This window comes from Dipodomys spectabilis, unplaced genomic scaffold (assembly GCF_019054845.1).
Source record: "Dipodomys spectabilis isolate Male_0828 unplaced genomic scaffold, ASM1905484v1 ptg000338l, whole genome shotgun sequence".
In the NCBI taxonomy this organism is placed as follows: Eukaryota; Metazoa; Chordata; class Mammalia; order Rodentia; family Heteromyidae; genus Dipodomys; species Dipodomys spectabilis.
In genome coordinates, this window is record NW_024871015.1 from 192,986 (window position 1) to 211,451 (window position 18,466).

The following is an 18,466-nucleotide window of genomic DNA, read 5'->3' on the forward strand; positions in this document are numbered from 1 at the left end:
CACAGAAACACATGAGGAAATGTTCATCATCCCTGGCTGTAAAGGAAATCCAAATAAAAACATCTCTGAGATACCACCTTATCCCAGTCAGAATGGCCCACATCCTATATTCAGCCAATGACAAATGTTGGAAGGGATGCAAAGAAAGAGAAGCATTACTACATTGCTGGTGGGAATGTATACTAATAACAACTACTTGGAAAGAAGTCTAGAGGTACCTCAGAAAGCTAAATAATGACCTGTCCTATGAACTGGCCATACCACTCCTAGGCATGTACTCAGAACAACAGGAACCAGTATACAAAGACACACACACACCTTTATGATTATTGCAGCACTGTTCACAATAGCCAAGATTTGGAAACATCCCAGATGAGCCACTACTGATAAATGGATCCAAAAATTGTGGTACCTATATACAATGGAATACTATTCAGCCATTAGACCGGACAAAATGATGGCATTTGTAGGAAAATGGATGGAACTAGACCAAATTATTTGAGTGAGGTAAGCCAAGAACAAAGAGCCAAATGGCACAGGGTCTACCTGATATGTGGATTCTAAAGCTAAAATGCAAGAAGGTATGACAAAGTAAATAGGACTTGAGAAACAAAGGACAGCCACTCTTTTTGTTGTATCACCCTTAATGACTCCATGTTCTTGACTATGTAGATGGTAGAAATATGTACGCAATGGAAGGAAGCCAGAAGGAGGAACAGAATAACTGGGAAATTGAACAACATACAAGAAAGGGGTCCATCAGCTGCACTGGACATAGAAGAAAAATAACTAAGTAACCCAAACACAGTGATGGGAAGGGAGGAATGAGAGGGAAAGAAGGTGGAGAGAAGGGAATTTTTAGGATTTGGTAAGAAGGAATCAAGGATTTGATTGGACATGAAAACCAGTGGGGGGTATATAAAGCAGAGGGGCCCTAATAATCAGCAGGGCACACTAATCAATGTGGTCCCATGTCCTGGATTGCATGGGACATACCACTAAAGGGCCAGGGTATGTTGTTGGAAGGGGTAGGATGTCATCCTCACATGATGAGCTGAGGAAAAGTGATTGGGGAATGGGCAGTTTGTGAAGTGATGTTTGAAAACTGTCAGGCAGCAGACTCACTGGATTGATGGAGGGATTCAACCTATGTATACGCTGCATGGTCAGAGAAATGGAATTAGAGAAAATCAAGGGAAGGAAGTGGTAAGACAGCAGGAGTGGAAAGACTTGGGAGAGGAGGAATTTGAGGGATAGTAGGAGGAAAAGTATGCCAATTGGCCACAAGGTCAGAGAAGTGTAGGCCTGTGGATAGTGGAGAGGCTTAAAAAGAAAAAGGAAGTGATGGAAGGGAAAGGGGGAAATGAAGGAAGGTCTATGAAGAAGGAGGGAGTAAGGGAAAAGGACAAAGCCTTACCTACTGAAGTTTGGAGATTTGGAGATGATAATTTGGGGAGTTGGTGCTTTGCAGACCAATTAAGTATGTGTGGCTGCCCATTGGAGGTCTCAGATTTGGTGGTTGGGGTTGGCTTGTCACTGAGTGTACATCCCAGGAAAAGGTAAATGCAGGTACCTTTCCAGTGTAAATAAAGTTATTTTCAATGTGCCTCATTGGATTGTCTTGTGTTTTATGCATCATAAGTATACACAAATTACCAGCTCCTCTGGGACACAGCAAAAACAATACTACGAGGGAAGTTTACAGCTCTGAATTCCTACATCAACAAATTAGAGAGATGTGAAACCAACAATTTAATAAAACATCTGCACCTGTTTCAAAAAGATCAGCAAAATAAACCCCAATCCAGTAGACAGAAAGAAATAATTAAAATTAAATTAGAATTAAGTAAATTAGAATCCAAAAAGCACCATAAAAAGAATCAACAAAACAAAGAGTTGGTTCTTGAAACAATTAACAAAATTGACAGACCCTTAGCAAATCTTATCAGAAAAAGAAGTAAACACACCCAAATAAACAAACTCAGAGACAAGAATGGGAACATCACCATCAGAACATTATAATGGAATACTTCTCAAAACTTTATACTAATAAGTTTGAAACCTGGCAGAAATGGACCTTTTCCCATCAAATATCGACATGATGAAATTCAACCAAGATGAGTTAAATCAACTTAACATGCCCATATCAAGCATAGAAATAGAAACAGCAATAAGAGACCTCACATCTCAGAAAAGCCCAGGACCAGATGGATTTACAGCGGAATTCTACAAGGCATTCAAAGCAGGGCTCACACCAATCCTCCTCCAACTATTCAATAAAATTGAAAGAGTAAGTTCACTACCAAATTCATTCTATGATACCAAAATAACCGTTATTCCAAACCAGGCAGGGACTCATCAAAGAAAGAGAACTATGGACCCATTTCTTTGATGAACATGGATGTTAAACACCTCAACAAATTTGGCCAATCGACTTCAACAATTCATCCAAAAAATCATACACACGATGAAACAGGATTTATTTCAGGGATGCAAAGCTGGTTCAATATATGCAAATCATTTAATATAATTCATCACATCAACAAGAGCAATGATGAGAACCACATGGATATATCAATAGATGCAGAAAAAGCATTTCACAAGATCCAACACCCCTTTATGATGAAGAGTCTGGAAAAACTATGAACCAAGAGAACATACCTCAATACAATAAAGGCTGTGTATGACAAACCTACATCCAACATTATAATTAATGGTGAAAAACGAAAGCCATTTCCTCTTAACTCAGGAACGAGAAAAGGATGTTCACTCTCTCCACTTCTCTTCAATTTAGTATTAGAATGCCTACCTACAGTTATAAGACAAGATGCAAACATAAAAGGGATCCAAATAGGGAAAGATGATATAAAACTCTCCCTCTTTGCAGATGACATGGTCTTGTATTTAAAGAATCCCAGAGACTCCACTCCCAAATCACGTTGATTCAAAACTTTGGCAAAAAAGCATAGTATAAAATTAACTCAAAAATCAATGGCTTTTCTGCATGCCAACATTGAGAAGTGTGGCTGAAATTAGGAAAGCAACTGCATTCATAATAGCCCCACAAAAAATAAAATACCTGGGAATTAGCTTAATCAAAGAAGTGAAGGACCTTTATGATGAAAACTTTAAAAACCTGAAAAAGGAAGTCAAAACGGAACTTAGAAATTGGAAAAACCTCCCATGCTCCTGGATCTGAAGGATCAACATCGTGAAAATTGCAATACTTCCCAAGGCTATCTACTAATTCAATGTGATACCTATGAATATTCCAAACTCATTCCTCAAGAAAAGAGAAGAGGCAATCCAAAAATTCATATGGAACAATAGAAGACCCCGAAGAGCACAAATGATACTTAACAGAAAGAATAGTGTTGGAGGAATATCACTACCAAATTCCAAGCTCTACTACAAAGCCATAGTAATCAAAACAGCTTGGTATTGGCACAAGAACAGACCTCAGGACCAATGGAATAGAATTGAAAACCCAGAAATGAACCTACAGACCTATAGCCACCTAATCTTCGATAAAGGAGCTAAAAAAATAGAATGGAAGACAGACAGCCTGTTCAGTAAATGGTGCTGGCAAAATTGGTTAATCACTTGTAGAAAACTAAAGCTAGATCCTTATATATCACCCTGCCCCAGAATCAACTCCAAATGGATCAAAGGCCTCGCAGTCAAACAAACACCCTGAAAACATTACAGGGTGGAATAGGAGAAACCCTAGGCCTCCTTGGCACAGGCCGAAATTTTCTTAATAGAGACCCAGAAACACAAAAAGTCAAAGACAGGTCGGACAAATGGGATTGCATGAAATTGCTGAGCTTCTGCCTGGCAAAGGACAAAGCTAGCAAGATAAATAGAAAGCCCACAGATTCGGAGTTCTTCACTAGGCATACAACTGACAAGGGTCTTATGTCTAAAATATACCTGAAACTCAAAAAATTAAATCCTCCAGCAACAAATCCTCAAAGAAAGAACTCCCCAATAAATAAGTGGGCTAAAGACTTACAGAGAAACTTCTTTGAAGAGGTAAAAAGAATAGTGAATAGACACACGAAGAAATGCCTAGCCATAAAAGAAATGCAAATCAAAACAGCATTGAGATACCACCTCACCCTAGTTAGAATGGCTATAATCAAGAACTCTAATAACAATAGAAACTGGTGGGGATATTGGTGGGACTGTATACTTGTTCAACCACTTTGGAAAGCAGTATGGAGCTTCCTCAAAAGACTCTACATAGAGTTCCCCAATGACCCAGCACCCCCACTTTTGGACATTTAACCAAGTGATTACAGACAATACCATACTAAAGCTACCAACACAACTATGTTTCTTACAGAATTATTTACCATAGCTAAGATACGGTTCCTACCCAGATGCCCCTAAGTAGATGAATGGATCAAGAAAATGTGGTTTATATACACAATGGAATTCTATGCGTCCATCAGAAAGAATGGCATTGCCCCATTTGTCAGGAAATGGAAAGCCTTGGAAAAAATTATATTAAATGAGGTAATCCAGCCCAAAAAAACATAAGTGCCATGTTTTCCCTTATTTGCAATAACTAGTATATGTCTGAGACAAACAGAAACTGTCAGACAAGTTGATGGTAGGAGAAATGAACCCTAAGATAAGGACTCAAATTGTTTTTTGATTATTTGTTGCTTTTTATGTCCCTCCCCCACGGTATAACCCCTGTTTTCACTGTATTTGATGTTGGTATAATTTGGGGATGGCAAGGGAAAAACAAATTGTTATACAGGTGGACTAATTACCACAATGATATGTACAAGACATTATGTCGAAAAAGGAACTTTACAACTTTGGTGTGGAGGGGATGGTGGGGTGGTAGAAGGGGAGATATGAAGGGATGGGAAGGGGAAACAAAGGAGGAGGCAAAAATGCTTGATAAGAAATGTACTCATTACCTTGTTCATGTAAGTGTAAACCCTCTGTATTTTCCACAATAAAAAATCATAAAATAATAAAGTAAAATTCATGTCAATTTTGTTTTGTCAGTTGTAGGGCTCTAACTCTGTGCCTAGCCACTATCCCTCCTCTCTTCGGCTGAAGGATACCACTGTATCTCTTCAGCTACAATGCCGTTTCTAGTTTTCAAGAGATATATTGGAGATAAGAGTCTCACAGATTTTTCTGCCCAAGCTGACTTTGAACCACTATCCTCACATCTCAGAGTTTTGGGTAGCTAGGATTACAGGCATGAGCCAACAAAGCCCAGATCTAAGACAATTTTTTAAAAAAGTAAACTTATTGAAACTTCTGGCTTTTTCCAATAAACAATCTTACTTTTTCAACATTAGTTTATAATTATGATTTATTTTTAGATGTAACTGTGAATTTTTTAATCGAATCATATATGAGTTTTACTATTTCTCAGTATCTCACAAAAATCCACAGTTATTGACTTTCCCCAAAGACAATTATTACATACTATATTACTTACTATTATTATTACACTCTTATTACATATAATGTGAAGTGAAAATAGTTTGGAGCATTTCAGATAAATTAGTAGTGGCTATTTTAGAATTATAAATTCACATCTGTGATTTTAAACGAAGGAAAGAAGTTTTTCGAGTTAAAATGAAGTATGAATGTGTAGTGCGTCCTAATTGAAACAAAAATTCTGAATTCATACAGACAAAATTATTTTCTTTCCACTTATGACTTTGCAGTAATACTATTGGAAATAGTGAGGCAAGAGGAGGAAGAATTCAATCTTTTCTTTTTCTTTTTGTCAGTCGTGAGGCTTGAATTCTGGGCTAGAGCCCTGTCCCTGTGCTTTTCAGCTCAAGGCAAGTGCTCTACCGCTTGAGCCTTAGCCGGACTTCTGGTTTTCTAGTGGTTTATTGGAGATAAGAGTCTCAAAGAGTTTCCTGCCCGGGCTGCCTTTGAACCATGATTCTCAGATCTCCGTGATCCTCCTGAGTAGCTAGAATTACAGGCGTGAGCCACCGGTTGCCCGCAAGGAGGAAGAATTCAAGTCATGTCAAACAATATCTCTGTATGAAGACCTGCTTATTCCTAGTTGCCACAAAATTTCAAGTGTCTATCTTAGAATTCTATTTAGAAAAGTTCTGAATCATTGATTCCTTTTGTACTTTCTGTTATAGGAAACAAAATATAGACACAAAACAATTGTAATAAAATGCACACATATGTTGAAGTCACAACTGGAAAAACAACCAACAAAGTAGAATTCCCCCAGGAACAAAAGCATGTTGTACCAGTTTTTTTTTAAGCACAAAATCCTCAAATACATGTTAACTTGGCATAGAGCCATAAAGACAACTGTGTCTCAGAAATACAGTTGTGTGAATTTATAATTAAATTCATTTAGATGAAGCTAATATAGCAAATCCCTTGAATGGATCAAATTGTTTAAAACAAATGTGACTCTATGCGGAGTGAGATCTGCACATATTTGAAAGAATAAAGTAACAAAATCATGACATACTTAAAAAATTCAGAAATGTAATGAATAACTACAATAGTATTCATATTGAAAACTAATTCCTACTGATTTAAGAAGAAGAAATATGCAAATAGTAGAATCTGAGCATTGTAAATGAGTGTGCATAATTTTAAACTACTCCAAATTACACTTTGTAGAAGACTGAATGTGGCTTATCTTAAAGGAAAACATCAACACATGATATGAATGAATTTAAAAATCTCATTAAAAGAGTGAAGTAGTTTCTGGAAAATAATAGTTTAATAAATAGTAGTCAAAATCTAGTACTGACAAAATTGCATATCTATTTATTTAGATCCAAAAAAGACCCAAGTTACTTGTGCAGATTTGAAACTTTGGCAAAGTATCAGTATACATCTGTAATATTATTATGGGTGTTGACTCTGGCAAGGAATTCATTCCCTCTTCGATCTGACAAATGAATATATGAAAGAACTTCTCCAACTAAATATCAAGACCTAACTAAACATATAACCAGAAAAGACTTCATGTAAGCCGTATTGCAACTGGGGTAAAAGAAAAATCAGTCTTACTGATTCTGTATTTATTGTAAATGTTGATTTTTTTCATAAATTATTTCCTTTAGCTTGCATTTTTAAAACATTGTGTTACATGATGTATATCTTAATAACTAATTTTGGATGCTTCATTAAATTTTGTTCTGAGTATAATGTCTCACTTCAGTTCCTAACCCATGAAATGATGTTGATTACAAAAAAAAAATCTAGTAACCACTGTTTGTAATACACAAAATCTCATAAGCATGACACTAGTAAGCATTGGTTAATATTTTGATATCATGGTTTCATGACTGATGAGGCCTATCTACATGAGTATCATTGTACCTAGATTCCTCAGCCTGAATTTTGCTACTGTTAAAAAATATTTATACCTTTATTTGTCACCGATCAGAGATTAAATTTGAGTATAAAGCCTAAGGAAAATTATAAAGTAAGAATTTAGCTTTTCTGGATATAGAGTAAACAAAATTCAGCATAGAGAAACTAACTGGTTTGAATTCAACCAATTTCTCCAAAACATTCTAAGCATTTCCTTATGATGTGTATTGTTCTCAAGAAGGGAATGGGTAATGTGAGGAGAGGACTAACCAAGCATTGTCTTCAAATATACATAATTTGGATTACCCTCTACATTTGGATATAAGCATTTCTGATAAAAAAAACTGTTTGAATAATTGATTTTCAGGTCAGGTATAATATATCCTAGTTTCATATACCAAACTACATTCAGAAAATCGTATATACTAATTAACTAAAGAAAGTCCTGGCAGAAAAATGGCATCTCTATACTATGTGATGCCCAATTCTTAGGTATTTCATTATGCCTCTATTTAATGAATGTGATTGTTTAAATGATTCATGAAGTATTAATTAAATTTGATCAGTGTCCTATAATATAATGGTGTATAATTTTATCCTAGAATCATTCAAGAACAGCCCATTCAATCATGACATACATCACATTCCACTGGTATTCAATCGGACAGGAATGAGTTTCTTAGGATCTTCTGCCATTTGGAGATGGCAGGACCAGGATTCCAACTATAGGCTCCAGCTCCCACCACTTAAACCTGAGGATAGGTAACTGTCCAAGAACATCAGCAAAACCAGTGATTAGACTGTCACCAATGGCTCTCAGCAGTCCTCCTTGATACTTACAAGGTTGTGATAGGAGGATCATAGTCAAAGACACCATAGGCAGGAAAGTCCTTGAGACCCCTGTCCACCTTCAGTGCCAACAAAGCCAGAGGTATAGCCATATGGCTCAGTGATTGAGAGCTAGCCTTAAGCAAAAGCAGCTCATGGACTGTGCCCAGATCCTGAGTTCAAGGTTTGGGACTGGCAACAAACGGACATACACAACAATATGTGCAGCCATCCAGCTAAAGCAGGTCACCCTCTTGTCCCCAACTGGATTGGACAAAGTTCCCTGGGAAAGGGGCTGGGGGAGCCGCTGTCATCTTGACTCCACCCATGCTGCCTGCATCACAGGATTCCGGCCACAACCCCATTCTTTCAGGTTTCTTTCTGACCAATGGGATACAAGAATGGTGGCCACACCCACATTCCATGATACCCAGCATTAGGATTCCCTTTGGTGTTTGACACTACCAACAGCAGTTGAAGGTAGAGGTGGCTGAGTGGTGAGCATGCCACATGAGGCGACTTTGTAGTAGAGTGGAAAATTGATGTCCTAGTCAGACAGTGAGAGAATAGAGGATTTCCCAGAGCCTGGGAATGTGGCCAGCCTATCTTTCCCAATCCCAGCACTCAGATGTCTGAAACAACAGGACTCCGTGAAAGAGCTACAGGCAAGAAACTACTTCCAGAAAACCAGCAAAGGAATCCTCCCATCATACCTGCAACATTCAAGAAAACAAACAACACAAAAAAGGGAGGGATCCCAAGACAAACACCACTGGGGAGCGTGATTCAACAGAGGGTCTGGCCAAAGGTAATGCAGACTGTGGACCTTCCCTGCCTTTGGACACAGTCACAGCCACCAGGGGCCAGAGTATCAAGGATCCTGATACAATCAAGGATCTGCAGAGGTGCTAGTGACACGTGGTGCCCACCCTGGACAGCAGCAAAGAAGAAACCAGACACTCAGAGGCAAGATTTCACCACTGAAGCAGGAGAAAACAGACCTGCAGGATCGACCAGAGAAAGAGAGGGAGAAGATAGCCCAGTTGCATGAAGCACCAGAAACAGAGCTATAGATCCACAAGTCACCCATACAGAGGTTGATTTCAGCAGAAAGAGATTTATAATCTGCACCGGCCCAAGTGAGGCAGGTGGCCAATGACAGATAAATGGAGCATTAAGCTCTTACCAGCCACCTGCAGGCCACGGAGCGGTGTGTGGCAGAGCTGGATATGGTGGCTTCTGTGGTCACTGCTGCACAGAAGGAAACTGAAATGTTCTTTGAAAGGCTGAACGATGTGACCCTTCAGCTTGAGGAAAAGACCAGAAGCTTCGATGACCTGCAGCAAGTGAACACAGAGTTGCAGTAGAAGCTGGAAGTGCTCTGGACACAGAATAGCACCAGAAGAACAGAATCTGCAAGTTCCAACTAGTGCTGATGGGGCATGAGTTAATGAAGGGATTACTGGACAGCCTGAGCTGGATGGTGACCTCAGCAAGTCTGGTGACAGACACATTCACAGAGGACCTAAGCATTGAGAGGAGCCTGAGCATGGAAAGAGGAGACTCAGTGGCTGACTGAGCAGGTGAACCAACTGACAGAGGAGAAGGAGAGAAGGGTGAGGCAGGTGCTGGATTATGAGCTGGGGGAACTGAGAAAGAAGCTGACAGAGCCATGGCCTCCCGCAGGACCATCTTAGGCAGAGTTGCAGTTGCAGGCCTAGGCCTACTGCACACAAATGGAGTTGAAAAAACTGGAGTAACAACTTCACATCCAGGTCCAGGAAAACCAGAATCTCTTCTCCAGAACACAGAGCAGCAGGAGCAACTGAAGAGACTGGAGGATAAGGCCAAGGATCTGCAGGAGATACCCTAGATCCCACAAGGTGCATGTGTGTGTGTGTGTGACCCATTGCCAGAGGAAGAACTGGCCCTGCTGTGGGACACTCTCCAAGGTCGAGCGGTGAGAAGGAGGAGCTCACCAGCATCCTGGACTCAGAGCAATAAGTGAAGAAATAACTGCGGGAACACCTAGACCATTCAGAGGAGAAGATAGAGGAATGGAAAGAGGTGGCTGAGAGAGAGAGAGAGAGAGAGAGAGAGAGAGAGAGAGAGAGAGAGAGAGAGAGAGAGAGAGAGAGAGAGCCAAGCATCTTGGGAGCTGCAGGAGCAGCAGGAGCAGTCCCTGGCCCAGCTGCAGGTGCTCAGAGCCACCAGTGTGCAGCACATTGCCTCCAATGAGCAGCTGAACGCTGAGGCAGACCCAGCTGCTGGAGCTGCTGAAGCAAGTGCAGAGCCTGAACAACTGGGGGGACCAGGTGGTGCCCTCAAAGTGGCAGGACACTCTCAAGTGCCTGGAAGTAACCAGACCATAGGAGGAGCACCTGCAGGCCCAGCTGAGCTTCCTGGCTTTACCTGGGGAAGTGGAAAGTGTGAGCCCTGAGGAAGAAAAGGAGAGGAGGTTACTCCCCCCAACGTGACCATCCCAGAGGATGGAGACATGCCCCAGACCTAGAGGGACGTGGATCTGTGAGCCCTCTCAGAGCCTGAGATCCACAGGGGAAAACTGCTGCAAGAGCAGAAGCCCTGCTGCAGGTGTCCAGCCCACCTGCAACTCAGTGCCAGACAGAGCTGGAGCCACAAGCCCCCTGCTCTGTGAGCTGCCACCATAGCTGGTGTTGGGATGGCAAGTGAGACACGTGGGCATCTGAGAAGAAAATCTGCTTCATCCACGACCTGTCTGATGAGGTATACTTCCATAGTCCTGTGGATGAGCTCCACCATCAATGTAGCCAGCTGTCTGCACACATCCGCACCATCGAGGAGTCCCTCATGGCATGTAAAGAGCAGATGTTTGTCCTGGATGAGCTGTGTCAGGAGAAAGCTGAGCGCGTGTGCTGGCTCTCCCAGGAGAAGATGGAGAAGAAGAGAGAGCTGCAGGAGCTGCTGTGGGTCCTTGCAGGGGAAGGCATGGACAGTGGGCTCCAGATGCCAGGACAGGCTGACCCCTCTCCCCCACTGCTTCAGATGCCTCAGGCTCTGGGGTGGGTAAAATGAGCGAGGAACAGAAAGGTTTTGAAGAATTGCAACTTCAAGAGAGCTTGGAAACTGCCAGAGGAGAGGTCGGGGTTTTAACCCTATGGATGACTCCCCCATGGAGCACAACCTGCGGCAGATGTCCCACATCCAGAGCCGCCTACAGCTTGAGGGCTCAGGCAGGGAGCACTCCCTCCCTTTCTTCTGTAGACTGATGTGGATGATAACTTTCTATGTGACATACTTACTCTCAAAAGCCTCGGCAGCCACCAGAAGTAGGTTGCAGGTGGCCTTCTCTCAGGCCCCGATCTGCCACAAGATGGGGGTAAACTATGGGTCAGGCAGGGCAGAGGCTTCTGGGAAGTGGCCCAAATTCAAGGGACATCTTATGGTCCATTGGTGGCCAGGGAAGAGACCCATGTTATGCTTATCACAAAGAATAAATTGTTTCCAAAGGGAAGAAAAGCCTCCAACAAAGATTTGTTCTTCCAGTCCTGGGGCTTGAGCTCAGGGCCTGGCCACTGTCCCTGAGATCTTTTTGATCAAAGCTGGTGCTCTACCAGTTGAGCCCCACCTCCCCTTCCAACTTTTTCTGTGTGGAATGAAACCCTTTGTGTCAGGCATGCTAGGCTACCAATCTACCACTGAGCAACATTCTCAGCTAGGATGATTCCCCCCATCCCAAACCCATATGGCCATTCCTCAGATAAATAGGAAGTAGGGGCTAGGATGAATATGAAGCACAAGCCTGGTTCACACAGAAATATTCCCCTGCGTCCTCTTGGACCCACTTATTTGTAGTTTCTCTTCTACCATTGAGGGATGAGAGAGGGAGGGGGGAGTCTTTAGAGAGGAGTACCGGGAACAATGGCCCCCTGACCCCACAGCCTACCTCACACAAGTGGTCCTCTAGATTCCAATCTTAGCTGACTCAATGTGGATTCTACACTGTCTCCTCACCTCTTCAATGTCAGGATGAAATAAATGTCGGCTCTGGCCTCAGCCCCCACACAGGGTAGAAGCTCCTAGTCCCATACCGACTTCCATCTCTGACTGCCCCGAGATAGGCCAGACCCACCACTCACCACAATGTTGGTGGCAATGATGTCATGTATGGATTCCAGGAAGATGGTCTGTAGCAAAGAGCAGAAGCAACAGAGTGAGCGGGGCAGAAGAATATGGTGGGGGTGATTGCTCTGAGATCTTCCTCCTTGGAGCCCTCCTGTCAAGCCAGAGCCATGCTAACCAAAGCATGTCCAAGGCCAGAGTGTGAGATGAGATAGAGGAACACAGAACTAAATGAGGTACTGCTTTGTCTTGGAGCACTTGAAAATTCCAATTATATTTGACCCATACCAATCCCAAAGCCAACATGCAATGCCTCTACTTGTTGTTGTTGGCTGTGAGCACTGTCCCTGAGCTCTTTTTCTCAAGGCTGGCACTCTACCACTTGAGGCACAGGGACACTTTTTGTTTTCTGATAATTCATCGAGGATAAGCGGCTCACACACTTTCCTGCCCAGGCTGGCTTGGCACAATAATCCTCCAGATCTCAGCTTCCTGAGTATCTAGGATGACATATATGAGCCACCAGTGCCCAGCATGTGATGCCTTTTGAAGGCATCTTGGCAAGTCTGTATAAGGAGCCCCAAAGGGTCTGGATAGACCACAACCCAATCAAGGAGCTGTGATGGGGGAAGGCTGACTTTCTAACCATACTGTTCCCCAAAATTAAAGATGCCAGGTGGTTTTGTATGCAACAAACACCTAGGCCAACAGCCATGAGGCTTAGTGGGGAAAACGTGGAGAATACCTAAAGATTGCACTGTAGAAATCTCTGATTTTGCATGCATGTGGGGTGTGTGTGTGTGTGTGTGTGTGTGTGTGTGTGTGTGTGTGTGTGTGAACTCAGGGCCTAGGCTCTATCCCTGAGTTTTCTTGCTCAAGCCTAGTGCTCTTCCACTTGAGCCACAGCCCCACTTGCTTTTTGATGGTTAATTTTATGTAAGAGTCTCAAGGACTTTCCTGTCCAGGGTGGCTTCAAAGCATGACGGGGGCCCCAGGGCAGTAAGAGTAAACATAACTCACAGGTACAATCACTATGGTGGGTGACTCCTGCCTCCTCGTGGCCAGACGTGAGACATGCAGCCCCATGTCATCATCCTCTAGAGTTCAATTGGGGGAAGTGACCAGGGCCAAGCTGACTTTTGCTCACCCTGAGTACTGATGCCAGAGAAGGTCTGTTCCACCCTAGGCCAAGAGAGTTCCAGGAGGCCCGGCTCCCAGAGGCACAAGGAAGGGAGAGATCAGCTCCAAGCTGAGCTAAGAGCCTTTGCCCACAGATACCCCAAGTTGGCCTTCCTAATCACCATAAGACCTGTCAAAGAATAAACAAAAAAAAAAAATATTGGAGCTGTGCCTCCAAGTGCTAGAGCTCTAGATTGAACCAAAGAGCTCAGGGTCAGGGCCCCCAAGCATTGAGTTCAAGACCCTCACCTGATCCTCCCGCAGTTTAGCTAAATATGAACTAGTAGGATTTGTGAAGTGTTTCTGAAGAATGGTGATACTGAAGAAAGCATCCTAATTCTAATGAAAACTGCACTTGTGACATACAGCTATGTGCTGAGTCCTTCACTGGGTCCTGTTTGCTGGGTCCTTCTGACATGGGGGTTTTGTGCAGAGTCCTCAAAACATCCTGTTTGCTGAGTTATCCCAAAGGGTGCTATGTGCTGAATCCCTGAGAAGAATGGGACCTGCTTGTTTTTGGGTACTGTGCTGTGTCCATTACACAGCTACTGTATGCTGAGTCCTTCTAAAGGTGCAGTGTGCTAATTCATCCCAAAGGGTACTGCTATGTGCTGAGTCCTTGAGATGAGATGGATAAGGTGAATTTTTCAAGTGCTATGTGACGAGTCCTTTACACGACGTGCTCTGTACTGTCCTTCAAATGGTGCTATGTGCTGAGTCCTTTGACAATGTTGTATGTGCTGAGTCCTTCCACAGGGTAATATGTGCTCAGTCCTTCAAAATTGTGCTATGTGCTGTGTTTTTCGAAGGGTGCTGTGCACTATTCTACACAGTGTGCTATGTACCCAGCCTTTCAAAGGGGGCTGTGTGTGGTCTTAACACAGGGTGCTATGTACTGAGTCCCTGAGAAAGAATGGTATGCATTGAGTTTTTCAAAGCATGCCATGCACTTAGTCCATTACCTTGTGGGCTATGGACTCCCTCCTTCAAAGGGTGCTGTGTGCTGAGTACTCTACACAGGGTACTATATGCTGAGTCCTTCAAAGGGAGCTGTGTACTGTGTCCTTTACACTGGGTGTTTTGTGCTGTTTTTGGAAGTGTGCAGTGTGCTGACTCATCTCAAAGGGTATTATGTTCTAAGTCCTTGAGAGGTAGTTATCCCCAACAATCACACACACATAAACAGACACAAACAAACATATACACACAAACATACACACAAGGGTCACCGTGCACCTTTTAGGTGTGTTGAGTGGAGGAGGATGGAGGAGAGTCTCCTCCAGCGGTGGGGCTGAGGGGAGATTTGATACCCAGGGCAGGTACTGGGGTTGGGAGGGAGTGATGAGTTGAGGTGAGGCTACAAGTTCCATGGCCTGGAAGCCTTTGGTCCCAGTCAGGGCTTGGCTTGCAGCCAGGGGTGGGGGCCAGGCCTGAAAGGAAGAGGGGTAAGGGGTCAAGAGAAGGAGGGGTCGGGGCCCAAGGCACACTCCCATGGCACCAGTGGCCAGGGGCATGAATCAGGGGAGGGCAAGGGGGTGGGCATGCCCGGCAGGAGCAACACAGCCCAGGAGAGGAGTGGGGGCAGAGAGAGAGAGCAGAGAGAAGAGCGAGTACACATAAGAGCAGGTGGCTTCATCAGCTGGCGGCCTCGCTGATCATAGTGCAGTTTCTGGTGGGGAGCATAGAGCACATGGAGCTGGCGGGCACATTGCCACAGGTAACCACGTGGAGGCATGGTGGCCATGGCAGCCCTGAGCCTGAGGTCCCGGCAAGGGGGGCTGAGGTGGGAATGGTGTTGGCTGAAGAAGAGGAGCAGGGGCCACATGCAGCTCTGCCATGTGCCCGCAGATGCCCCTGCCCCTTCCCAGCAGCATTGCATTTCAAACATGGCACTTTCGGCTCTGACCAGCTGCACCTCTCACAGTTGCCCAGAGGAGATGGTGCACCCTGGCCGGCTTGCGGCCCCGAACTGGTCGCCACTGCTGGTCCTAGGACTCTGGACCCATGTGTACCCGGAGCCACCACCTACAGCTCTCCCATTAGTACACATGAGTGGTGGCTCTGAGGGCCCACAGCCTGGAAACACTCTGGCTAACCAACCACTAACCTCGACCTGCACCTCCTGCCTCCCCTTTCTTGTCTCTTCCTCGAGTTCACCCTCCCCCCCCCCCCACAGTCTGCCATGTCCTTGTCACAAATGTGCCCCAGGGATAGGGGGCAGGGGTGTGTGTTGACCTGGGGATCCCACCCCCATTCCTAGTGGCCAGTGTCCCAGGAAACAGGGAGATGCAGGAATGGGTGAGGAGGGGTGCCACAGAGCTTCTGGCCTGGAGCAGTGGGAGCCACACAGCCGCACATCTGCACCCTTCCTCTCTCTCGTAGAAACTGGTGGCTTTAATCAGAGGTGGGGAGCAGCACCTCCACACCTGCCTTCACGAGTCTTTTTCTTTTTGATGGGGGTCATGGGTGTTTGATGCAGAAGATAGGCCCTCCTTGCTGTGTGAGCCCTTGTCTTCTGTGCTCAGTCACCCTTTCACCTGAGGAGGGTCCCAGAAGAGCCCACTAGGTATGTGAGGGTACTTGGAGTCAGACAGAAAGTGAATATCTGCGAGGAATATATCCACTCCAACCCACATACACCGAGCCTGTCTGCCCTCCCCCCCTTCCCAGTTGTCAAGAGTACTCACAGGGTGATCACATTTCCCAGCTCTCCCAGCATCTGATGATGCTCCCTGTCCATCTGGTCTCCTCGTCCTCCCCAAAAATCCACCAAGTCACCCAGAAGCATCTAGGCTGAAAGTAGGGAGTCCATCCATGTATGTAGCCTTTAAGACCCTATCCGTTTCCCCAACACTTCCCCAAACCCAGGTCAGACACCCCCTGGGGCACCATGACCCCCTGCTTGTTTTCAGCCCCGGCTCTGAGGAGCCACATATCTCGGGACACCTTCACCAAGTGTCCTGACATAGGGTTTTGGTGAATGGGGAGTCAAGGCTGATTGATCCCAAGGGAAAGTGTCTGGCCTTGGAGAAAGGGAGAGGCATGGGTTGTTCTGCCTTATTAGAGTGGTGCTCCCTTTGGTTGGATCCCCTGTTCTGACCAGGCAACCCCCGTGCGCCAGCTTGTACCTTGTCCCAAAGGAGGAACCAACAAATTCAGGAGAGGCACTGCTCTGAGTCTGTTTGTGTGTGTGTGTGTGTGTGTGTGTGAGAGAGAGAGAGAGAGAGTGTGTGTGTGTGTGTGTGAGTGTGTGTGTGTGTGTGCATGAGAGATAGAGAGGGAGCACAAGAGAGAGGGGGGAGAGAGAGAGAGAGAGAGAGAGAGAGAGAGAGAGAGAGAGTGAGAGAGAGAAAGACAGACAGACAGACAGACAGACAGATCATCTTTCTCCTTATACAGCCTGACTGTGCTCAGGTGAGTGATCCCTTGGCAAATCGCAGGTGCTGCATGGACTAATCTTCTGACACAGTTCTGGATTTGTGTGTGTGTGTGTGTGTGTGTGTGTGTGTGTGTTTGTTCGTTGTATGTGTGTATTTGTGTTTGTGTGTGTGTGTTGGGAGAGCAGGGAGATGAGAACAATGAAAACATATTTAAGGCACCATGTCTACAAAGAGCAAAAGCATTTTATTTGTGTGTGTGTGTGTGTGTGTGTGTGTGTGTGTGTGTGTGTGTGTGTGTTGTTCTTTTTTCATCAATGCCAAGTACGAGTCTTGCGATAATTTGTGTTTTCTCCTTCACCATTTCATGGCTCCTTTGGGGAAGGTTTCAGTACATGTTCCTTTCCACCTCTCTCTTCTCCCTTTCCTGTAGCCCACAGTAGCTGCTGGGTCTGTGTGGGTCTCTCCTAGGAGGCCTGTGTGAACCACAGACCAGAATGGACACCTGTCCTTCTGTCTTCAGCCAGAAGGCTCTTGAGGCAACTGTGACCACACCCGTACTCTTCCAGCCAGACAGTCTGCTCTAGTGTGTACAGTTGGAGCTAAGTCAAGGGTTGGGAGTGTGTCTGCCAAATGTAATTAGGGAATGAGATTGGGGGGGGGCGATAGTGCAGGAGCTGTGATGCTAGAAGTCTATGAGGAGTGGTGAACGTTGTGACATGGCAGATGGTTCACCACGACAGAGAATGAGAGGGTAAACTTACCCAGGGCATTGACTGTGTCTATGGGGACTCCAGGCCCCCACTGATGGCATGGATTCCCTTCCGGGTCAATGTACTGGTGGACAGTCCTCCCTGGAGTCCTGCAGACTCCAGTCTGTGTCCGGCCTGGGCCATTTCCAGCTGGGCAGTGGTAAGCAAGTGCGTTCCCCCTGCTAGAGCCTGCTTGCTAACTGCCGTGGCAGTTAGCTAGGGCTCTCTGAATGCCACTTTCTGTAAACTGATGTAGGCTGTCTGGAAGAAAAAGCAGATCACTGAACTTAGAACCCTTCAAGTTTGATTGGGACAACTGAAATGCAATGTTTTCCAGGTTTTTTTCTTTTTTTTTTCTTGAAGCTGGCTATTTCCACTAGCACCTGGGATGAGGGGTCAAATCATGCAGACGATTTCAGCCTCTGAAAAATGACATTCAAAGCAGCACGGGAAGAGTTCCCAAGCGAGATGGTCTCCTGTAATGAACGTCGTGCCTTGACTGACTTTCTTTGGCAGCTGTTGATTCTCCTCCGGCTCTCTCTAGGGTGACCACCACAGTCAAGGATGTCCTGGGGAGCAGAGATTGTGACCTCACCATCCCTAGCCTGCCAGCTATGAGCAGAGACGATTCCCAGCACCTGCACTGGACTCTGGGAGATTCAGAAACCAGGGATACCTCGAGGATCCTTACTCTGCAACATGAAACTTGGGGGCCGGATGTGGTAATCCTGACTGGCCCCAGGGGGAGGTGAGGAGGCCCCTTGAGCCAGGACTTCAGCTCACAGAAACCTCATTCACAGCTAAGTGGGGAATTGAGTGCCACGGAGCTGGTCAGCTGCTGGACAGAGATCTTTGAGAAGGTAGGCATCCCAGAGGCCCTGGAGT